This window comes from Cherax quadricarinatus, chromosome 18 (assembly GCF_038502225.1).
Source record: "Cherax quadricarinatus isolate ZL_2023a chromosome 18, ASM3850222v1, whole genome shotgun sequence".
NCBI lineage: Eukaryota > Metazoa > Arthropoda > Malacostraca > Decapoda > Parastacidae > Cherax > Cherax quadricarinatus.
This window is the reverse complement of record NC_091309.1, coordinates 37,312,911-37,337,968: the sequence shown is the minus strand read 5'-3', so window position 1 is coordinate 37,337,968 and position 25,058 is coordinate 37,312,911. Positions and strand designations below refer to the sequence as shown.

The 25,058-nt window shown below is 39.8% G+C and overlaps 1 protein-coding gene and 1 pseudogene across 2 annotated transcripts in view; both read left to right on the top strand.

Annotated features, from left to right (window-relative positions):
• The window catches only part of LOC128689487 (uncharacterized), a 168,658-nt gene that overhangs the window by 40,940 nt on the left and 102,660 nt on the right, over nucleotides 1-25,058 (top strand). The window lies entirely within an intron of this gene.
• Nucleotides 7,592-9,053, top strand: LOC128689278 (phosphoglycerate mutase 2 pseudogene; annotated as a pseudogene).

Sequence of the window (25,058 nt, the reverse complement as noted above, 5' to 3'; positions counted from 1 at the left end):
CACCATTACTGTCTACCAGGGCAGCACCTCCAGCCTTACAGTTTCTGACTACATGGCCAGCACCAAGGGCGATACCATCCAGCCCAGACTTTTTATTTTCCCATCTGTTATAGAATGCTTCCAGGTTTTCTATGAAGGCTGCTTTGATGTTATCCTCTTTTAATACCAAGGTCACAAGTCTCCTCAAGTGGGGAAAAATAACATCCAGTAATGGGCCCCTGCTGAGGCGGGATGGGACATACAGATGACAGCCAAGAAATGAGCGAGATACTGAAGTCCCAATATGACTCAGTGTTCAGCTAGCCACTGCCCAGACTAAGGGTCGACAATCCAAATGAATTCTTTATGCACGAAACTCACAGGACTTTGAAGAGGCAATAAATGACATACTCATGCACTGTGCCCCAGGGGCCCAGACTTATGGAACTCCGTGTTCATCAAGAATTGCAAGTAGCCCCTATTTGTGTGCCTTCAGCATTATATGGAAAGGGCTCATGGACACAGGGGTCATCCCACCCACGCTAAAAACAGCAGACATAGCCCCACTCTACAAAGGCGGTAGTAAAGCAATTGCAAAGAACTACAGACCGATAGCACTAACATCCCATATCATAAAAATCTTTGAGAAGGTTCTAAGAAGCAAGATCACCAAACCACCTAGATACCCATCAGTTACACAACCCAGGGCAATACGGGTTTAGAGCAGGTTGCTCCTGCCTGTCCCAGCTACTGGGCCACTATGACAAGGTCCTGGATGCTGTAGAGGATAAACAAAATGCAGATGTATACACGGATTTTGGAAAAGCTTTCGACAAGTGTGACCATGGTGTAATAGCACACAAAATGCATGATAAAAGAGTAACAGGAAAAGTTGGTAAATGTATCTACAACGTCCTGACAAATAAAACGCCGAGAGTAATAATGAATAGTCAAGTCCCAGGCAACCACGGTAAAAAGCTCTGTTCCACAAGGCACAGTACTCGCTCCTATTCTATTAATCATCCTCATTTCTGACATACAGGGACGTAAGCCATAACTCCGTGTGTTCCTTTGTGGATGACACCTGGATTACCATGGCAGTGACCTTCAACGAAGACACTGCGAGACTCCAAGCAGACAACAACCAAATCTTCTAATGGGCCATTCTAAACAATATAAAGTTCAACGAGGAGAAATTTCAACTACTCAGATATGGGAAACTTGAAGAAAGTAAAACTATCAGGGTATACGACAAATTCTAACCATACAATAGAGCGGAAAATTCCAAGCGCTTTCGTGACTACTCACATTGTCAAGGAACTATGAAAGTAATACATCAAAGGAAGGCAATTAAAGGGCTTAGACCACACCTCACAGTCAACTCCCACAACAAACACCTGACGTGGGACAATACCGGACTCATAAGAAAAGAGGAACACTGCAGTAGGTCCGCTGGTCCAACTAGACATGTCCTCACGGCAACCCACTAACAAATTATTCTACCCAAGAAATAAGGTTTATTATTTGTCCAGTGTATTATTAAACTCTAACCAAATTTTATTAATTATAAATGAATCTAATTTATACAAACCTAAGGAAATATTCATATTTTCAAAACTGCTTTTTATGAAACAAGATTCAATTATATTTCTGTCAACCATTGACTTGCTCGATACAACTTTCTCAACTTTTTGAAAATCAATTGGATGGTTAAAGTCTCTCACATGAATAAATAGAGCATTGGAATCTTGTCCAGTTCTAATGCTATATTTATGTTGTTTTAATCTAAGTTCGAGACTTTTACCAGTTTGACCGTAATAAACTTTTTCGCAAATTTTACAAGGAATCTTATAGACACATCCGTCAGCATTTTGGGGGGAATTCTTTATCAAAATTTTTTTTTACTCTATCAAGATTTTTAAATACAACTTTAATATTAAAAGTCTTAAGAAGAGAAGGCATATCAACCAAGTTTTCATGGTAAGGGATAACCAACATATTTTTAGTCGAATAAGGCTGGTTGTCCCTTTTTGGATTGTAAAAAGTATTTCTAGCAACTTTAAAAGATTTATCAATTACATTTCTCGGGTATTTCAGATCATTTGCTATTTCATAAATTTTGGATATTTCTTCATCTATGAACTCTGGACTACAAATATGTAAAGCTCTCAAAAACATTGACGAGAAAACACAGTTTAACTTTATCTTGATGGGAAGAATAATAGTGTACATAGGAGCAGTTATTTGTAGGTTTTCTGTAAATTTTAAATTTGAATTCATTATTACTCTTAATAATTAAAACTTCTAGAAAAGGCAATGAGTTATTTTCTTCAAACTCAACAGTAAAGTTTATAGAATGGGCTAAGCTATTTAATTTGCCAAGGAAATGGTGTATATCTACATTCTTGGCATAAGACATAAAATATCATCGACATGTCTGAACCATTTTGCTCTATTAGGGAGGATTGTGTTAAGCAATCTTGTTTCAAAAAATTCCATGTATAGATTACTAAGAACAGGTGAAAGAAGATTTCCCATTGCCATAACAAATTTCTGAGTGTAAAACTTACTAAATACAAATTTTGCATCAACAATGCAAAGTTTAATAAGTTTAATGATGGTAGGAACTGGTAATGGTAAATCATAATTAACGAGTTCTTCAGATAAACTTAATAAATCATCAACAGGAACTTTCGTAAACAAGGAAGTAACATCAAAACTAACCATGTTAAAATCATTTAAGTCAGTCAAGGCTTAATTTATCAACTAAATCTAAGTTTTTTTTAACATTGAAGTTAGAAATTTTACCAACAATAGGGCTCAAAATGTCAACAAGCCATTTGGATAATTTATACGAAACTGATCCTATGGAGCTAATAATTGGTCTGATTGGATTACCTGGTTTGTTTTTTTTATTAGTCCATACATGTAAGGTAAAGATGGATTAGTGGAAGTAAATTGTTTAATTAATTCATCTTTGCCTTTTAGTAGATGTTTTATTGTTTATTGAAATTGCTGTTAACTGTTTCTAAGGGATTCTTTCTAAGTTTAGAATAGGGTTCATCATCATCTAAGAGATTATTCATTTTTTCTTGGTAATCATTTTCTTTCATAATTACTATTGCATTTATTTTATCTGCTTTGGTAAGGCGCAAATTTTTATTATTTTTAAGTGTATCATAAGACTTAAAGAATCTTTGAGGGCAATTGGGAATGTTTTGTTTTAACATAGTTATATACCATTCCTTTACTAATATTAATTTCACCAGAGGATAAATCAGAAGATTTTTCAAAGTTACAAAAGGCTTTTGCAATTTCAACATTATTAAGTTTTTTTGAAGTTGCAAAACTTAGACCAAAACCTAGAGCAGCAGTTGTATTTTTATCTAACACTTCATCTGATAAGTTAATTACAAAATTGTTATTAGCATGCTTTGTCCAATCACTATTTTCAATTAAATTGTCTAATTTTCTTTGTAGTTTGTTTTTGAGTTCATTACAAATTCTTCCGAGTTTATTATAGCAATGATCCAACATACTAAGTTTCCATTCTGATGGAATGGCCTGATTAAAAGAGTATTTTTTGTTTCTCAATATTTTGAAAGCTTCCTTCTCCTGTATTTTAGTTATTGAATATGTTTCTGAAGAATAATTCTCATGAAATCATCAAAAGGACGATCTCTCATGTCGAGGATGATATTGGATAAAAGAGATTTGGGCAGAACTTGTTCATTTAAACAGTTTTTTTTAAAAATTAAGTCGAATTTTTAACTTGTGGGACTTGATCAGTGCAGAAGAAAACTGTGAAACAAAAGAAACATGATTAGGAAAGCTTACCGAGAATATTCTGAAGAGTCGTGTGGTATCCATTAATGCAATAAGATCACAGTAAACAGGTGATTTTAAAATATGCATAGTCATAGTTCCTTGACAATGTGAGTAGTCACAAAAGCGCTTGGAATTTCATTACTATTTCACAGTGGTTGTTTTGCATATATATATAATGTTTTTCTTCTTTTTTCTAAATAGCTCTTGTTCTACTTTATTTCTTCTATTGTCCATGGGGAAGTGGAAAAGAATCTTTCCTCCGTAAGCCGTGCGTGTTGTATGAGGCGACTAAAATGCCGGGAGCAATGGGCTAGTAACCCCTTCTCCTGTAAACATTTACTAAAAAAGAGAAGAAAAACTTTATAAAACTGGGACGCTTGAATGTGTGTGGATGTAGTGCGGATGACAAGAAAGATGATTGCTGATGTTATGAATGAAAAGAAGTTGGATGTCCTGGCCCTAAGCGAAACGAAGCTGAAAGGGGTAGGAGAGTTTCGGTGAGAAGAAATAAATGGGATTAAATCAGGATTATTTGAGAGAGTTAGAGCTAAGGAAGGGGTAGCAATAATGTTGAAGGATCAGTTATGGAAGAAGAGAGAACATGAATGTGTAAACTCAAGGATTATGTGGATTAAAATAAAGGTTGGATGCGAAAAGTGGGTCATAATAAGCATGTATGCACCTGGAGAAGAGAGGAGTGTCGAGGAGAGAGATAGATTTTGGGAGATGTTAAGTGAATGTATAGGAACCTTTGAACCAAGTGAGAGAGTAATTGTGGTAGGGGACCTAAATGCTAAAGTAGGAGAAACACTTAGAGAAGGTGTGGTAGGTAAGTTTGGGGTGCCAGGTGTAAAGGATAATGGGAGTCCGTTGATCGAACTTTGTATAGAAAGAGGTTTAGTTATGAGTAATATGTATTTTAAGAAAACGAGGATAAATAAATATACAAGATATGATGTAGGGCATAATGACAGTAGTTTGTTGGACTATGTATTGGTAGATAAGACTGTTTAGTATACTTAAGGATGTACGTTTATAGAGGGGCCACAGATATATCAGATCACTTTTTAGTTGTAGCTACAGTGAGAGTAAAAGGTAGATGGGATAAAAGGAGAATAGAAGCATCAGGGAAGAGAGAGGTGAAGGTTTGTAAACTAAAAGAGGAGGCAGTTAGGGTAAGATATAAACAACTATTGGAGGATAGATGGGCTAGTGAGAGCATAGGCAGTGGGGTCGAAGATGTATGGGGTAGGTTTAAAAATGTAGTGTTAGTGTTCAGCAGAAGTTTGTGGTTACAGGAAAGTGGGTGCGGGAGGGAAGAGGAGCGTTTGGTGGAATGATGTAAATAGTAAGGGAGAAAAAGTTAGCATATGAAGTTTTTTCGAAGTCGAAGTGATGCAAGGAGGAAAGAGTATATGGAGAAAGAGTGTGGTGAAGCAAATGATAGAGTGGGTGAGATGTTATCAACAAATTTTGTTGAAAATAAGCAGTTTTGGAGTGAGATTAACAAGTTAAGGAAGCCTAGAGAACAAATGGATGTGTCAGTTAAAAATAGGAGAGGAGAGTTAATAAATGGAGAGTTAGGGATATCGGGAAGATGGAGAGAATTTTGAGGAATTGTTAAATGTTGATGAAGATAGGGAAGCTGTGATTTCGTGTATAGGGCAAGGAGGAATAACATCTTGTAGGAGTGAGGAAGAGCCAGTTGTGAGTGTGGGGGAAGTTCGTGAGGCAGTGGGTAGAATGAAAGGGGGTAAGGCAGTTGGGATTGATGGGATAAAGATAGAAATGTTGAAAGCAGGTGGGGATATAGTTTTGGAGTGGTTGGTGCTATTATTTAATAAATGTATGGAAGAGGGTAGGGTACCTAGGGATTGGCAGAGAGCATGCATAGTTCCTTAGTATAAAGACAAAGGGGACAAAAGAGTGCAAAAATTAGAGGGGGATAAGTCTGTTGAGTATACCTGATAAAGTGTATGGTAGTCATTATTGAAAGAATTAAGAGTAAGACGGAGAGTAGGATAGCAGATGAAAGGTAGGGGGTGGGTAGACCAAGTGTTTACAGTGAAACATATAAGTGAACAGTATTTAGATAAGGGTAAAGAGGTTTTTGTGGCAATTATGGATTTGGAAAAGGCGTATGATAGGGGGGGCAATGTGGCAGATGTTGCAGGTGTATGGTATAGGAGGTAGGTTACTGAAAGCAGTGAAGAGTTTTTACGAGGATAGTGAGGCTCAAGTTAGAGTATGTAGGAAAGAGGGAGATTTAGACAAGGACGTGTGATATCACCATGGTTGTTCAATATATTTATAGATAGGGTTGTAAGAGAAGTAAATGCGAGGGTCTTGGCAAGAGGCGTGGAGTTCAAAGATGAAGAATCAAACATAAAGTGGGAGTTGTCAGTTGTTTTTTGCTGATGACACTGTGCTCTTGGGAGATTCTGAAGAGAAGTTGCAGAGGTTGGTGGATGAATTTGGTAGGGTGTGCAAAAGAAGAAGATTAAAAGTGAATACAGGAAAGAGTAAGGTTATGAGGATAAAAAGATTAGGTGATGAAAGATTGGATATCAGATTGGAGGGAGAGAGTATGGAGGAGGTGAATGTATTCAGATATTTGGGAGTGGACGTGTCAGCAGATGGGTTTATGAAAGATGAGGTGAATGATAGAATTGATGAGGGGAAAAGGGTGAGCGGTGTGCTTAAAAGTCTGTGGAGACAAAACATTGTCCTTGGAAGCAAAGAGGGGAATGTGTGAGAGTATAGTTTTACGAATGCTCTTATATGGGTGTGAAGCATGGGTGATGAATGTTGCAACGAGAAGGCTGGAGGCAGTGGAGATATCATGTCTGAGGGCAATGTGTGGTGTGAATATAATGCAGAGAATTCGTAGTTTGGAAGTTAAGAGGAGGTGCGGGATTGCCAAAACTGTTGTCCAGAGGGCTGAGGAAGGGTGGTTCGGACATGTAGAGAGAATGGAACGAAACAATGACTTCAAGAGTATCAATCTGTAGTGGAGGGAAGGCGGAGTAGGGGTCGGCCTAGGAAAGGTTGGAGGGAGGGGGTAAAAGAGGTGTGCCAGGGGCTTGGACTTTCAGCAAGCATGAATGAGCATATTTGATAGGTGTGAATGGAGACAAATGGTTTTTAATACTTGACGTGCTGTTGGAGTGTGAGCAAAGTAACATTTATGAAGGGATTCAGGGAAACCGGCAGGCCGGACTCGAGTCCTGGAGATGGGAAATACAGTGTCTGCACTCTGAAGGAGGGGTGCTAATTTTGGAGTTTTATAAACTAGTGTAAAGTACCCCTCTGGCAAGACAGTGATGGAGTGAATGATGATGAAAGTTTGTTTTTTCGGGCCACCCTGCCTTGGTGGGAATCGGCCAATGTGTTAATAAAAAAAAATATCCTGCTTTGACTGGACTTAAATTGAGACTATAACAATCGCCAAATCTTTTAAATGCCTGTATTGTAGTCCTACCATAGGGAATGATTACTCATGGCTGGTGGTAACCGTCCGTGAAATGCTGCGTCGATTATGTTCCAATAGTGCATTGGCGATGGAGTCGAAGCTTGATTCAGTTGAGGTATCCTGGCAAGGTCGCTACCTGTAAAGGTTTTTAATCGGCCCTCAAAGAACTCTCCAAAGGCTGGCCCCTTCTCAGGAAAATAACTAATAGAAAAATAATAAAATATACTAAATTTTTATTATAATAAAGGTAATAAGATGAAACAATTAAAAATGTCCATTAAACCTATTTGAAGAAAAATGACATACATGATAATATATGAACTCAAAGTTAATTTGTACAGGTGGTAGTTGTAGAAAGACATGCCGGTGTTGGTGACACAGCTTTGTTGAAACTTTCGTTGTCGTCGAGGATGAAACTGGAGTGGGGGGGCCACAGCTGCTACGTGACAACTCTACGACATTTTAGCCACACTTTTATGTCGAGCCTTGAATGATCAGTCACGATGACAGGAACGCAGGTTTTTCCCCACTAAAGACATGAGTGGTAGCTGCTTGTGTTTAGGTACAATAAGTAGATTTTGGTGACGTCTCTTAACCAAGTTTAGGTTCTACTCCTTAAGGAATCTCTGCAGTTGCCAGATGAGCGAGTGGAACAAGCTTATTAAATTCTGTGGCTGGCGTGATGCAGAGCTCGAGCCGTGTGTGGAGGAGGCATTATTCTGCATGGAAGGCTTTGAAGGAGGTTAACTTCCACTTCGATCTTGCCCACACGACTGTGCTGACACGTGCCCACGAAACTCTCGATGCCATTCTGGAAGAAATTGGTCAGAAAGACATCCCAGTTTACAAGACATGGCGATTCAATGAACGTCACTATGGTGACCTTACTGGGCTAAATAAAGCTGAAACTGCCCAGAAGCATGGAGAAGAGCAAGTGAAAATTTGGCGTCGCAACTTTGACATTACACCACCACCAATGGATGAGAGCAACCCAGACTATAGAGAGATCCTGGAGGATCTTCGCTATGCTGATAGCCTCAGCAAAGAGGAGTTTCCGAAGTTTGAATATCTTAAACTAACAATTGAGAGGACTTTGACCTCCTGGAATGGCACCATTGTGCCCCAGATTAAAGATGGGAATATTATTATTAATGCTGCTCATGGAAATTCCCTGAGAGGCAATGTCAAACATCTGGATTCAGTGTCTGATGAAGCATTTATTGGTTTGAACTTGCCAACTGGCATTCCCTTTGTGTTCGAGTTGGATGAAAGTCTGAAACCTGTGGTCTCCATGAAATTTTTGGGAGATGAAACTGTTCGAAAGGCAATGGAAGCTGTGGCAGCCCAAGGCAAGGCAAAAGAAATTATAGGTAAAATAAAATGGCCTGTCTCTACTCGCCTTTCCCTGAGATTTGCAGAACGAGCTATTTTGTTAGAATGTAAGTTGTTAGTCATTCACATTAAATTTGCTGTTAAAGCTTGTGATGTATTCAGTTCCCTTGACGTATCATAATTTGAGGGAATATAAATATATTTTTGTAACGGCTTGATAAAGCTCCTGGAGAACGAAACTTTGCCACAAAATGTGTTGAGAATCTACAACCACGGTGCTCTCCACACCAACTCTAAGGACGAGGAACTGATTACCTCATCTTTCGTATATAGTTCTACTGTCTTCAAATTATGTCCTAGAATCTGTATTGGTAAAGCCACTGGATGGCGAAACGTCTACAACAAAGATAACTAGATGTTGCACGAGTCTTAACTTTTATCTTGTCGGTATTGTATACCTTTCTTGCACATTTTCCTGCATAAAAACTAAGTGGAAGTGTTAAAATCCTTCACATTTCCTTATCACTGTCGGTGAGCTGACCCCGAGTGGGCCTATCTTGTCCCTAATCATATGTCTGTATACCTGAAAGAATCCTTTTGGGTTAGTCTTCGATTCTCTTGCAACTTTAACCTCATAATCTCTCTCTGCTTTTCTTATTACCTTTTATTTCTCTCTAGCTGAATATATTGATTTCTTAACTGCCCCCCCCCTCCTCTTTTGATTCGCCTATGTATGCCTCCTTTGAGCAGTGAGATGTTTCAATCTATTGTTCATCCATTTAGGATCAATTTTGTTTGATATGATTTCCCTGTTTGGAGCATAAGTTGTCTGAGCAGCTAGAACTATGCTCTGAAAAACATATTGGCAACCATCACCATCTATCTGACCCATAGCCAGGTCATTCCAGTTCAGCCTTCCCTGGTAATTTCTCAGTCCTATGAAATCAGCCAAGCAGAAGTCAGGGACAGAGACTTGATTGCCATTATTAAGGTAATTCCCTGATATATTAAAACTGCATGATTTGTGATCACTTTTCCCAAGCTCATCATTATCCTCAAAACTAGTAATTAGTGATTCCCTGCTGGCAAGAACCAAGTCAAACAGGTTATTTCCTCTACTTGGTTCTATCACAAACTGTTATAAAAAAACAATCCTGAATTGCATAAAGAAATTCACTTGACTATAAATTTTCGGTCAAATTGCACATTTTCGTATGTAAATGCCTTAGGAATTTCATCCCACTTTTCAGACCAAGACAAATTTGTCGAAATTTTCCTGGAGTTCATTGGTATCCTCAGAATGAATCATACGGCCTATTTTTGTATCAACAAATTTGCTCATGTCACTTGTAATTCCCTCATCAAGATCATTAATTAATGTAAATTATGAAAAACATTGGGTCTAAAATTGATCATTGTGATAGGCCACTAGTTACTAGTCGGGATTCGGATTTGGCCCCGCTAATGGAAACACACTTTCTATTGGTAAGCCATGCCTCTGTCCATGTTAGAACTTCACTTTCTTCTTCACTTCTTGAGAATTGGGATATCTTGGAGCTCCAGCTGTTCGAGAATGTCATTGCCAAATGTCTGGGAATTCTGTTGGACTATGGTATGGGGCAGAATGAGAGTACCACTACAAGAATTGAGGGAATGATGTTTTTCGATAGTGATAGGAATAGTATCGATATGTGAAAGAAGAGAAAGATCATGAGCTTGGGTAGCATTCTGGACTGTGATGATATGCATACCACTCTTAAGAGCATGAAAGGAAATGTCTCTACCAACATGGCGGAGGAGCGCCTTGCCAATACTATGGTCGGGAAGATAGGCAATAGAGGAAGTCGGTCGTAAAGTAAAGAATTTAGTCCATTGTGCATTCTGAAACTGAGCGTGTAAAGGGAGAGTATAACATGTCGGTCTTTTCTGAGTAGAACGAGAAGGTGGCAAAGAAGTATCACTGGGCAATTGTCGTTGACGTTTAGGAGTGGGACTGGAGTTGGTCCGATGTGGGACGGGCTGGCGATTCGAAAATTGCCACACCGTAGAGGGAGAGGCCGGAAACATAGTCAAAGGAGAGCGGAGGTCAGACAAAAATTGAAGGGGTCAGTTGAAACCCCGGCACCTGAAACGGGTGACGAAACAGCACCAGCAAGAGGTACAGGGACCTTAGGACTGTCCAAAGAGTGGTCAAAAGACGAGGCGAGGTCAGAACGGGTATGGTAACAAGAAGGGGCCCGGGGGTAGCAGAGTCATGGATTGGGAACTCCATGGTTAGGTTACTTCTTTTTTTCTTTTTGTTTTTAAGAAAAAAAATAAAAAAAAAATAAGAATAAAAGGGGGGGGGGGGACAGTTCCTAGGAGGAATGAAAGGGCGAGAAATCTCCCTCCGTGCCCAAGAGGACCTCAGCACCGCAAGAAGCGTAGATGCAGCATGGAACCCGTGCCATACCCTACCCTTCATGCCAGTAAACCAGCAATCCAGGATAGCAACCTCACATGTGCCAAGCTACCTCGGTGGTGGACAAAAGAGAGGGCGGCCGGATATCAGCCACAAAGCATACCTCCTTTGGCCACCACCCCCGGAATCCGAAAGGTGGCTTCCAGATACACCCGTCGCCCGAAAGACGCCCAAAGCCGCCCTCCAGGATATTGGAGAGGGATCGGGACATCCCCAGGTGATCCAGATTCCACGGCAAACTACGCTACCGCCAAGAACCTCAACGGAATAGGATGGACCCCGGTACCCTTTCCCCTACCTAGGAACTAGGGCGCCTGTGGGAAAAATCCCAAAGGTCAAAAAGAGGAAGGGCAAAAGGGACGGGTGGGGAGGAGGAGGAAAGGAAAAAGGGGAGGATGGGATAGGGAAGGGGGGATTGGGGGGTAATTAGGTTCGGTCTGAGGAAGGAGACTAACAGGTTTAATTCCTCAGACCAACAACCTCTTCACCACGCCAAGGAGCCCCCCTTGAAGAGGTCCATACATACATAACTGGGAAGATAATGATTTTTTTTTAATCAGTTCATTTTTGTCTTTCAGTAGTAGTTTTGTTTTGTTACTATTAACTGAATCCAAGAGATTCTTTCTAAGTTTGCAATAAATATCTTCATCATTCTAGAGATTATTCTTCTTGGTAATCAGTTTTTTTTTCTCAAGATTACTACTGCATTTATTTTGTGTGCTTTAGCAATATGCAATTTTCTTAATTATTTATAAGGTTGTCCCTGGGCTTTAGAAATGCTCTCGCCTCTGACACTGTCTGGGATCTATCCCCGGCATTGGTGGGAATATTGGAAAGGTTTCCTTACACCTGCTGCACTTGTTGAGACCATTACCCCACTCAGACAGCTGTATGCCAGTGAGAACGTATAGTGTTAACCTAGTGCGAATATTTGGTACGTAAAGTATACCACTTGTTGGAATTACGAAACACTCAGTCTTAAGACTGCCCAGCATAGGCTCACAGGTCTATTGCAGTGCTTCTTAATATAAGAGGAGGATAGCAAACAAGGGTAAAAAATAAAAATGGGAACAATGGCTATAATTTACTTAATAAATAGAGGTAATACACAATATCTATTGGCTTGTTGCCAGGAGGGGATATGCTATCAGTAACACGAATTTGTATCCTTAAGACACCAACCAGCTGACCAGGGCTCCACCGTAAGTTGGTCCAATACACACACTGCTGTCGAGAGCTCCCGCTCACAGGCCTCCGCCTCTCCAAGGAGCCTGTTTTTTTGTCGTTTCACTGGGTTTTTATGGTCCAACGGACAATTTTTCCCTTTGTAGTCCTAGGGTCACCCTCCATTGGGGGGGATGATTCTAGGACCCATGGGGTGAAAGCAGGCGTTTCCTACAGTTTTAAAATTTTTATGCCAAGGCTCAGGTGTGGGCAATTATCACTGGTTGGTCGGGTTCTGCTGTGACCTGATTTGTGAAACTTCCCTCCTATGTCACACAGTATACCTAACAGTAAGTAGGTGCCTGGACGTTAGCAGACTGTTGTGGGTCGCATCCTGGGGGACTAAATTGAAACACCCCAATGGAAATAAGACAGACAATCCTTGATGCTCTGACTTTGTAGGGTTATCCTGGGTGGGTAACCTTCCGGGTTAAAATGCTAACAAATCTTATGTGACGTAAAAAATCTGCTATTAAAAGCACAGGCCAGTATTTTCAAATGATTGACAGTGACAAGTGCAGCAACGAAACTTGGAGGTGGAACTTGCCTCACCTGGGTAAATTGCAAAAATATTTTGCTAAAAATTCCAGAAATGTAATGATGCCAAATAATGAATCGGAGGTCCAATTTTCTCCGTGAAGTTGCTTAATATATTCAGTTTTTCAAAGATATCTGGCAAATAGTTTAAAACTTTATTATCAACTGTCAACAGTAACTTCATTTCAGGTTAATCCTCTAAGAATATCAAAGTTATATGAATCTTTTCAAGCAGTTGCCCTGTTACAAATGAAAAATTGTGTTGATAGGTTAAGTAATTGAAGCGTGTAGATAACTCAAGGGAGTAATAGAATGAATCCCCCTCCGTATTTGGTATGTGAATAATTTTTCTTATTTGTAAGATGGTGGTGTTCCAAGGTCAGGCCTAGTTATCATTTGATAGAAATACCATCATAATAGAGGTTTGGGATTATAACTAAGACGAAATAAAATTAAAGACCTTTAATACAAAAGTGTAATTACGAGCTTGTGGAGTGCTTAGTTCTTTAACAGTAAAGAGAGGAGAATAATCTCCTAAGAAAAGGTTTTATTTCTTACTCGTAATAATCCTTAAGTTAGTATTACTTGATTTTTCTATCAATTATGTAATTACCATCAGGAAATCAAGGCTTCATCAAAAATGATTTTAATTTAATTGAAATAAATAAATATATATATATATATATATATATATATATATATATATATATATATATATATATATATATATATTAATATATATATATATATATATATTAATATATATATATATATATATAAATATAAATAATAAGATCACAGTAAACAGGTGATTTCAGAATATGCAAAACAACCACTCTGAATGAATAGAGAAATTCCAAGCGCTTTCGTGACTACTCACATTATCAAGGAACTATGAAAGTAAAGCATCCAAGGAAGCTATATAAGGGGTCTGGCCAGCACCTCACTATCAGATCCCACAACGGTTAAACACCTGACGTGCGCCAACCCAACTTGGATAGGTCCTTTGCACAACTCACCCCACAAACTATTCTACCCAAGAAAATTTAAAAATTATTTGTCCAGTGTATTATTAAATTCTTCCCAAATTCTATTAATTATAAATGGATCTAATTTATATAAACCAAAGGAAATATTCATATTATTGTCAAAACTGCTTTTTATGAAACAAGATTCAATTATATTCCTGTCGACCATGGACTTGCTTGATACTATTTTCTCAACTTTTTGAAAATCAATTGGATGGTTAAAATCTCTTACATGAATAAATAGAGCATTGGAATCTTGTCCAGTTCTAATGCTATATTTGTTGTTTTAATCTTAGTTCGAGATTTTTACCAGTTTGACCGTAATAAACTTTATCGCAAATTTTACAAGGAATCTTAGACACATTCATCAGCATTTTGGGGGGAATTCTTTATCAAAAGTTTTTTTACTGTATCAAGATTTTTGAATACAACTTTAATATTAAAAGTCTTAAGAAGAGAAGGCATATCAACCAAGTTTTCATGGTAAGGGATAACCAACATATTTTTAGTCGAATAAGGCTGGTTGTCCCTTTTTGGATTGTAAAAAGTATTTCTAGCAACTTTAAAAGATTTATCAATTACATTTCTCGGGTATTTCAGATCATTTGCTATTTCATAAATTTTGGATATTTCTTCATCTATGAACTCTGGACTACAAATATGTAAAGCTCTCAAAAACATTGATGAGAAAACACAGTTTAACTTTATCTTGATGGGAAGAATAATAGTGTACATAGGAGCAGTTATTTGTAGGTTTTCTGTAAATTTTAAATTTGAATTCATTGTTACTCTTAATAATTAAAACTTCTAGAAAAGGCAATGAGTTATTTTCTTCAAACTCAACAGTAAAGTTTATAGAATGGGCTAAGCTATTTAATTTGCCAAGGAAATGGTGTATATCTACATTCTTGGGCATAAGACATAAAATATCATCGACATGTCTGAACCATTTTGCTCTATTAGGGATTGTGTTAAGCAATCTTGTTTCAAAAAATTCCATGTATAGATTACTAAGAACAGGTGAAAGAGGATTTCCCATTGCCATACCAAATTTCTGAGTGTAAAACTTATTAAATACAAATTTTGCATCAACAATGCAAAGTTTAATAAGTTTAATGATGGTAGGAACTGGTAATGGTAAATCATAATTAACGAGTTCTTCAGATAAGAAACTTAATAAATCATCAACAGGAACTTTCGTAAACAAGGAAGTAACATCAAAACTAACCATGTTAAAATCATTTAAGTCAGTCAAGGCTTAATTTATCAACTAAATCTAATTTTTTTTAACATTGAAGTTAGAAATTTTACCAACAATAGGGCTCAAAATGTCAACAAGCCATTTGGATAATTTATACGAAACTGATCCTATGGAGCTAATAATTGGTCTGATTGGATTACCTGGTTTGTTTTTTTATTAGTCCATACATGTAAGGTAAAGATGGATTAGTGGAAGTAAATTGTTTAATTAATTCATCTTTGCCTTTTAGTAGAAGTTTTATTGTTTATTGAAATTGCTGTTAACTGTTTCTAAGGGATTCTTTCTAAGCTTAGAATAGGTTTCATCATCATCTAAGAGATTATTCATTTTTTCTTGGTAATCATTTTCTTGGAGATGTTATCTACAGAGGCCCAGGTGTTTTGTTCCTCAATAGACGTCTTCAGTGCTTCAGTTGAGAGAGAGGTGACGATATTGTCCAGTCTTTTCACAAAGACCGAACGTTTCGCCTTCAAGAATGGAGACTGGGATATAGTGAATTGTCGTGTTTGTAGGGTCTTGATTGAAAAGTCGTCCATTAGTTTTGATGCTTCCGATAATGGAGTCTTTCAGGGAGTGGATTGCCGTAAATTTGACCTGCAGGCAGGTCCTTTGAGGAGTCATTGATTACACCATTCACAGGCTTGATTTTCACATGATGCGACAGTATTGTGAGAAAGGTAGCGCTTGTAGAATATAAATTCCCCACCCCACTTAGGTACAGAAGGGAGGACTTCTCGAGTGTAAAGCAACTGTGCATTGCCAGTAGCAAGGCCAGCGTAGGGCCAGAGAGGTGGCTTGTATACTTCAGTCAGGAGAGTCGAAGCAGGAGGAAGCGGGATCACAGTGGGACCATGCACTAGTGTAATTGGACATTCTAGTTGAAAATAGTGGGAGTCGATGTGTTCAGTTAATCAATCTTGTAGAAAGCACAGCACAGGAATGTAGCAGTTGTGCAAGTGTCTTAACTTCCATCTTGTCGGTATTGTAGACCTTTCTTGTTGTACAAGTGTCTCAGTTCTTCAAATTGTTGGTTTTCAAAACCATTCATCACACTCATTAATGACTCACGAAATCGTAATGATAAGATTGCAAACAAACCATACCACGGGTCTCGAGTTTTGAGACGACCGCAGGAGACTGTATATTAGAACAGCAGTCTTTTGCAATAGACAAGAGACTGCATTCCACTCTTGTAGTGGTAGTGGAATGCAGGGCAGTATGGACACCTGCGTATGAGAAAGCTTGAGTGCAGTAACTTATTAAGGTGTGTAGAGAGGGAGGTGGCTGCGGCAGGACTGTTCTGCCACTCAGTGTCTAGCATTGCCCACACAACACTACACATTCAACACTCAGCTTCTGTCTTCAACTGTCTCCTTCCCACACCAACATATATTCCCACTACTGTGAATATATAAATAGAATAATTAGACAAGAGTATACATAGTTAACATGGGCTTGATAAATTACGTTACTTTACTGAATTTGAAGTAGCAAGTAACAAAAGGTATTTGGGCATAAAATTACATCAATTTAAATATAACAATGATAATTAAGGACGTGACAGAGCATCAGCAATTACATTACAATGACCACTGATATGTTGTATACTAATAGAGTATGGCTGAATTCTGAGAGCCCGCCTCATGATCCTATCATTTTTACTCTTCATTGTGTTTATGTAGGTGAGTGGATTGTGGTGTGAATAAACATTTTTAAATTGGGAAGGGCCCAAATACACATCAAAATGTTCCGAGGACACCACAAGAGCTAGAGCCTCTTTCTCAATAGTAGCATAATTTTTCTGGTGTCGTTTGAGCTTAGATGAATAGTAACATATAGGATGGAGAATGTCAGTGGATGTTGACTGTTGGAGCAGCACAGCACCCACTGCATAACCACTCCCATCTATAAGTAAAACGAAGGGAAGATTGAAATTAGGACGCTTCTACCTTGTAAACGAATCTGAACAATCCCTAGTCCAGATGAACTGAACTTGACTACTAGTGAGCACAGTGAGAGGAGCAGCAATCCTGAGAAAAGTTTGGACAGAACCTGCAATAATATCCTGCCATTCCCAGGAATCTCTGTACTCCCTTCCTATCCTGTGGCACTGGAAATGCCGATATAGCACGAACCTTAGCATCAGTAGGAGCAACCTCACCTTGGCCAATACAGAAGCCTAGATAGGTTATCTTGGCTTGACCAAAACTACATTTAGCTAAGTTAACAGTGAAGTTATAGTGTGCCAGTCTCTCAAACAATGCACTGAGACGTGTCAAGTGTTGTTCCCAGTTGTCACTTTACACCACTAAGTCGTCAAGGTAGGCTTCTACTCTAAGTTGTGGGTCAACTCGTTCATTATACGTTGGAATGAAGAAGCCGCGTTACATAGGCCGAAGGGGGTGACGAGATAGTTGAACAATCCATCTTGAACAGTAAAAGCAGATATTTCTTGAACACGTTCAGTAAGTGGGACTTGATGATAGCCTCGTAAGAGATCTTAGCCTCGTAAGAGATCTTAGCCTCGTAAGAGATCTTAGCCTCGTAAGAGATCTTAGCCTCGTTAGAGATCTAAACGGCTGACATACTGGGCTCCTGACACATGGTCAATAAGGTCGTCAATGCGAGATAGGGGATAACCATCACTTTCCAGTAATCAGTGCACATCCTGAAGCTACCGTCAGGATTGGGCACTAAAATACATGGAGATGCCCATGGACTTTTACTGCACTCAATAAGTCCATGAGATAACAGAAAGTCAACTTCTTCTCTCAGTGCTTTATGCTTCTTTGGACTCATCCTATATGGCGATTGCTTAATGGGTGATGCTCCCTGTATATCAACGTCATGTACACCCAGAGTACAACGTTTAGGAACATCACTGAACAATTCAGGGTACTGCAAAACCATGTTTTTAATATCACCAGCTTTATCAATCTCAAGGTTAGTAAGAAAATTGTCTAGTGATTGTAGTCACTGAATTTTCTAAACGCGCCTCTATACCTCTAGAAATGTCAGGCAGACTGACGTTTTCTTCCTCTGTCCTAGGAAGAATAGATGTAGTAGGTAGAGGACTAGCGTAGTATGTCTTGAGCTGGTTAACATAGTACAGATGATTTGATTTCCTCTTCCCAGGCATACGTACTAAATAATTTACGTCGCTAAGCTTTTTCACTACTTCCAGGGGACCATCATACCTGGCTTGTAGAGCATGACCTGGTACTAATTTCTGAGCCATCACCTTATCTCCAACTTTAAAAGAGCGAGAGACAGCGCACTTGTCATAATGTTGCTTCATTCTAGCTTGGGCTGAAACTAGGTTTTTCTAAGCTAGCTCTCTAGCAGCTGTCAAATGCTGCTGCATTAATGAAGGTAATGTGCTCAATGATGGATTTGATTTTCTTGATTTTCCTGTCCACACGTCTTTTAACACTGCGAGAGGACCACGCACTTGGTGCCCGAATATTTAACTCAAACGGACTAAACCTGGGACTTTCTTGCTCACTTTCTCTCATAGCGAACAGAAGAAAAGGTACACCTTCATCCCAGACTCTAGAAAAATGTTCACAATAAGCTCTCATCATGGACTTTCAATGTCTGATGAAATCTCTTTAGAGCACCTTGTGACTGTGGATGATAACTGGTTGAAAGTACAGACTTTATTCCTAGGTGGGATAATGCTTCTCGAAAGATCTTAGAAGTGAAGTTAGATCCCTGATCTGATTGTATCTCTCGTGGCAATCCAACCTGGGAGGAAAATTTCATCAGCGCTCTCACAATAGCACGCGCATTAATTTTTCTCATAGGAATAGCTTCGGGATAGCGTGTTGCAGGGTCCATAATAGTAAGTATTGGTTCCCTAGTTTGGTTCTAGGCAAAGGACCAACACAATCAATAATAAGCCGTGAGAATGGTTTACCATCCACGATGATAGAAATGAGAGGTGCAGGTGGAGGCATGAGTAAGAAATTTAACGTCAGTTGTCCTGACTAGTTGATGACCGGGGGGGGGGGGGGGAGTCGGTGTTAATTACCCTGGGCGCAGAGCATCACTAAACATATTCAAGCCAAAATTATTGTCATCAACTTACTCAACAAGAGACAAGGATGATTGTTGTATCTTTGGTACATAGCTCTAGTAATTGCAACTTCTTGGAATCTTAATACTTGGGAATTCTTCGCTTGCCTAACCCTTGGGCACGACCTACTTCCACATTGGACAAATGTGACACCACCTACGACTGCTGCACCTCTCCTGCCTATGGTTTACAAGCTGCTTCTCCGCACATATGCCGTATTCTATCCAAGATTTATGGACTGACCACATCGACTCATTGTTGAGGGACTGATTACCTCATTTTCCTCCTGTTCTTCACGGTTCTCGTTTGTATGGACTGATGAAGCCGCTGTGTGGCGAAACGTTTCCTCAGTAAAGATACCCAAGAGTTGCGCATGTGTCTAATTTATCAGCGTGTCGGTTCTCTGAACCATTCATCTTCAAAATTCTTCTCTTCACTACATATCCGTTTTATCCTAAGGGCTAAGGAGAAAGGGAGAGACTGTTTCAAACTTCTGGGATGGGACAAGGTCCGGTGCAAGTACTGGTGCGAGTTCCCTGGTTTGTAGTAGGTTTTGCTGTGTAAATCTCGGTTTTTGTTGAGATAGACGACTGTATCTAAAAAAGGAAGTTCTGTCTTGTTACATTCATAAATGAATTTAAGCGAAGGATGTGCCCCACTGGCCCAATCCACCAGTTGTTTTATACTTTCATCTCCTCTCTATGAGGCAGAAAATATCATCGATATATCTTTTATAAAGTATTGTAGGGGGACTTGTTTCTAGACGGTTCAGTTCAAGTTTACAATGCACAAAAAATAACGCTACAGCAACACTAACCGATGCCTCAATGGCAGTTCCTGTTTTTTGCCTGTATACTGCATTATCGAATTTTAGAATGGTGTCCTGCATGATGTGTAATAAGGAGTCTTCCACTAGTTTATTGCATGGTGGTTTTCTAATTACTATTGCCGCTAAGTCCTCTCTAATTTCTTCTAGGTTTACTGCATAAAACTCGGCTAATGTTTTTGCTGCTTCTACTTGTGGTATAGACAGGTATAGTGACTATATCAAGCGATACTAGTCTCTGATTATCTGCTGCTATCCCTATCTTTTCCCTTGATTCTTCTAGAATTTTAGCCTATCTGACAGTAGGCTAAGTAGTGGCATAAGTAGTGCCGTCATCATCTTATCTATGGGTCTCGTTGGTGCTGCACACCCTGAAAGGACTAGGAATTTTAGATTTAAAGGTTAAAAGAAAATCCCTCAAAGCTACGTTCATGAAACCTTTCATTTCCCCATTATTATATAATCTCAGCACTAGTTCCTCCTGTTTTTTATTTCTAATAGTGTTGATCTGGTTTGTCAGTTCTCAGATAGGTTTTCTCATTTCCTACATGCCACAGTCCTGCTCTTCTGTAATTTTCCGCTTTGAATACCACTCTTTCAGATCCCTTGTTAGCATCTGAAATCACCTGGTCCTCTGTTTTTCAGGCTAATTCTCTCCTTCAGGTTAGGTCTATATTTTTTCGTCGTCTTTTTTTCTCAGGTTTGCCTCTATTTCCTCGATTTTTCCTCTAAGGCCTGGTAGTTTCTTAATAGGTTCTGGTTCTGTTCGTGGTGCTTTCATATACTTTTCTGTAGTCAGAATCTTGCCTCTTCTGTCTGGTTTCCCTGTCATATCCTGTGTAAATGCTTTTTCAAAGTCTCATTCATCTGTTTTTCTAGTCGTTTTAGCGTCTCTATTAGATTCTTCTCGAGTTTCTGGTTAGTTGGTGTTCCTGGAATGAAGGTCAAACCTCTACTCGGTATCCGTTTTTTATGGTCTGTCAGTAATACTTCCCAGATCACCAGTCTCTCCAGTTCTGCTAGTTGCTTTGGAACTGGTTTGCATACTGTTGGTCTCTCCAGTTCTGGTCGCTGTTGTATCCGTTCTGGTAATATCTTTTTCCTTTCTGGTATCAGGTTTGGTTCTTCCAGAAAAAAAAAATATTGTAGTTGTATTGGGATTTCGGTTTAAAGTATAGTTTCTTGTATGAGTTTCCATAAGCATTGTATTTGTAGTAATTGTTATTGTAATAGTTATTAGAATCTTTATTTCCATAGTTTCCCCCTGTTTTATATTGTGGTTTTTGGTACCCTGGTTTGTTACTCAGTTTTTGTTTCCAGTTTTGCTACCCTATCAGCTAAGATTTTTAGAGTTTTGGCTATAAATAGTAAGTCTGTTTCTGGTTTGTGTGTCATCTTTAGCGGAGATTGTGTTGTGTTTTCTTGAACTATTTCTATCTCTTCACTAGGCCCTGTGCTACCCTGTTTGTCTGGTTTCTTTTTTTCTTCTCGCAGGATAATGGTTGATTCTTTATCAGATTCTTTCATGGTTTCTTGCTTCTCGTCTTCAGTGCACATATCTAGGACCTGTTTCCATAACTCCATTAGCGAGTCTAGGGTATCTGTCCCGTTTGTTAAGTCTTTTCTAATGTTATTGGTTTCGAATATGGGTGGGTTAGTTGTTGGTCTCCGTCTTGTGTACTTACTAAAATCCAAAGCTAATGTATACATGTCTTTGGCTACTATCTCTCCGAATTCTTTCAGGATAGTTTTTGATAACCTTAATCTTTTCTTCTGTATGTTCTAGGGTCACTGCTTATCCTAACTCATGAATTGAAGCTAAGATCTGTATAGGTTTTCTGTTTCATGTCATCGTCTTTCCAAGACATTCAGGGTATGTGCTAGCTTCTGGTAGGTTGACTAGTTTTGTTAGATAAGACACACTTGCAAAAGTTTGGGATCTTTATTTCGAAACGTTTCGCCTACACAGTAGGCTTCTTCAGTCGAGTACAGGAAAGTTGATAGAAGTAGAAGCAGAAGAGAGGTGAAGACGATGTAATCAGTCCATCACCCTTGAAGTTTTGAGGTGGTCAGTCCCTCGGTCTGGAGAAGTTTTATTAGGTTCAAAGCTATCTGGGCCTGTCGCTCCAAATTGCCTTTCCCATTCACTACGAGAGCAAGATCATCAGCATAGCTGAGTAGCTGCGTACCACCATGAAAGGGAAGGCTCACAAGTTCCTGCACAAGGACGTTAAACAGGGTAGGACTGAGCATACCTTGTGGCGTGCTGTTTTCCAGGGTTTTAGGGGAAGAGTAGTGTCCCTGAAAGCTGACACAGTCCTGCCTGTCCCTAAGGTAAGACTATCCTAGCTAGTATTGCTAGAAATGACAAATGACTTCTCAAGGTCGAGGTAGACGACGATTCTAGGTTTTTTGTTACTATCAGCAATCTGGCTTAGTAGAGTGGTTATGCACTCGGCTGTACCCACTCCTTTGGCGAAGCCAAATGTGTGATGAAGAGGGAGTCCAGGTTTCCATAGGAGGCGGTTTAACACCATCCTCTCAGCAGTCTTGGCTAAACAGCTGGTCAGCGATATGGGTCTCATACTGCCTGCGTCCTTGGGCTTTGGAATTGATACAGTGGTAGCCTTCTTCCAAGCTGCTGGGAGTGTCCCGGCCCTCCACGACTTGTTTGACGTCTAGCATACTATGGCTTCCCATTCACTCTGACCAACCCGTGCAATCATGGAGTATGTAACACCATCGATGCCCAGGGCAGTGTCACCTGTGTCCTTAATGGCACGTTGGAGTTCCGAGTCCGTGAGGTCATCAGCAGTTGCATAAGATAAGATAAGATTTCGTTCGGATTTTTAACCCCGGAGGGTTAGCCACCCAGGATAACCCAAGAAAGTCAGTGCGTCATCGAGGACTGTCTAACTTATTTCCATTGGGGTCCTTAATCTTGTCCCCCAGGATGCGACCCACACCAGTCGACTAACACCCAGGTACCTATTTGCTGCTAGGTGAACAGGACAACAGGTGTAAGGAAACGTGTCGAATGTTTCCACCCGCCGGGAATCGAACCCGGGCCCTCCGTGTGTGAAGCGGGAGCTTTAGCCACCAGGCCACCGGGCCACTTAGCCACCAGGCCACCGGGCCATCTCCGACTCGCATGCAGCTTGTATCGTTAACTGGCGTTGTGGCAGAAGATCAGTCTGTATATTCCGTATGTCCTGTGGGAGCTGAGTGGAGGCTCCCCTGGAAGTGAAAAGCTCCACTAGTTTCTCAGCTTCCCTGGGTTCGGGTGTGCTGGTGGCCTCGGCTTGCTCGTGCCAGTTGCTATGTCAAGCTTGCCCCATATCTCAGATAAGGTGGTGTGATGCCCAAATATTGAGCACCACTCCAACCATTTATCAGTTTTTACTCAGACTGCGGGAATGCCTCACAATGGCTCTGAGTATTCCTTGTCTCTGCTGGGATTATGCCTGCATAGCTTCCTAAAAGAGTTGTTGCGGTGGTTCTGCTCCTGCACCTCATCGTTGTAGAACCACCAGTCTCTTTCGTGAGTGCGTCCTGTGGACTTCTTTAGAATTGCGCACTCTGCTGCCTGGATGAGAACAGTGATTAGCTCCTGTTCAGCCGTATCACGAGTTGAAGTGACAGGATGGAGCCTTATATACCCCCAGGAGGTGAGATGTAGGCCACTAGTAGAGTAAGAATGTCGTTGGGAGGTAACGTCTCCTTCAAATCCAGCCATTCTCACTAGAAGAAGTTGTCCAAGTTGTTTTCTGTTCTGTACCAAGATACCATTGTGTGTTGCAGTGTCTGACAGAATGAATATTAAAATGGAATAAAATTCCGACAGTTTGTTAGGAAAGACACACATGCAACAGTTAGGTATCTTCATTTCGAAACGTTTCGAAATAAAGATACCTAACTGTTGCGTATGTGTCTTACCTAACAACCTGTCGGTATTTTATACCATTTTAATATTCACTTTGACTAGTTTTAACGGTTTTTGCCCTATATCTGGAATTAGCCCTGCTTCGTAACAATCTTGGGAGTACCTAAATATACTAAGTGTTTGGTCCCAGTACCTGTTTAACTGTCTTGGAATAGAAGTTTCTTTATTTTCTTAACTGTTTAATATACATGATGGTCTATGACTGGGATCTAGTTCCTGCAGGGGATCTTCGACTCTCTCTATCCCTTCAGCTGCTGGTAGAGTTGCTCAGAACAATTTTGAGATACTGTAACTACCGGACTTTTGTCACAGAACTTTAGGAGGATTTAGATAAACGAAGTTTGTGGTCAGAAAAGTGGCAGATGCAGTTCACTGGAGATAAATAGTAAGTTCTAAAGCTTGGGAATGTTCATAACCCTAGCAGCTATCACTTTAATTATGTAGAACTTAGCTGTACAGTTATGTAGATGACTGGTTCAGAGAACTGACAAGTTAAAATATTACACATGCGCAACACTTGGGTATCTTTAATGAGGAAACGTTTCGCCACACAATGGCTTCATCAGTCCATACAAAGGAGAATTGTGAACAGGAGAAGTTTGAGGTAATAAATTACATCGACTCAGGGCCGAGGGACTGATTACCTCAAACTACACCTGTTCTTCACCATTCTCCTTTGTATGGACTGAGGAAGCCACTGTGTGGCGAAATGTTTCCTCGTTGAAGTTACCCAAGTATTCCACATGTCTAATTTATCAATTTAGCCGCACAGAATGCGATAAGGACTTGTTATGGTAAGGAGCAACCTTAAACCAAGACAGCAATGTGTGGAAAAAGACTTTAGTACAGTTCATGAAATATATTAATGGAAAAGTTTTGCCATGAGTGGCTTCTGTCTTAATACAGAGAAAACTAAAAACGTGTGTGTGTGTGTGTGTGTGTGTGTGTACTCACCTATTTGTACTCACCTATTTGTGGTTGCAGGGGTCGAGTCCTAGCTCCTGGCCCCGCCTCTTCACCGGTTGCTACTAGACCCTCTCTCTCCCCGCTCCATGAGCTTTATCAAACCTCGTCTTAAAACTGTGTATG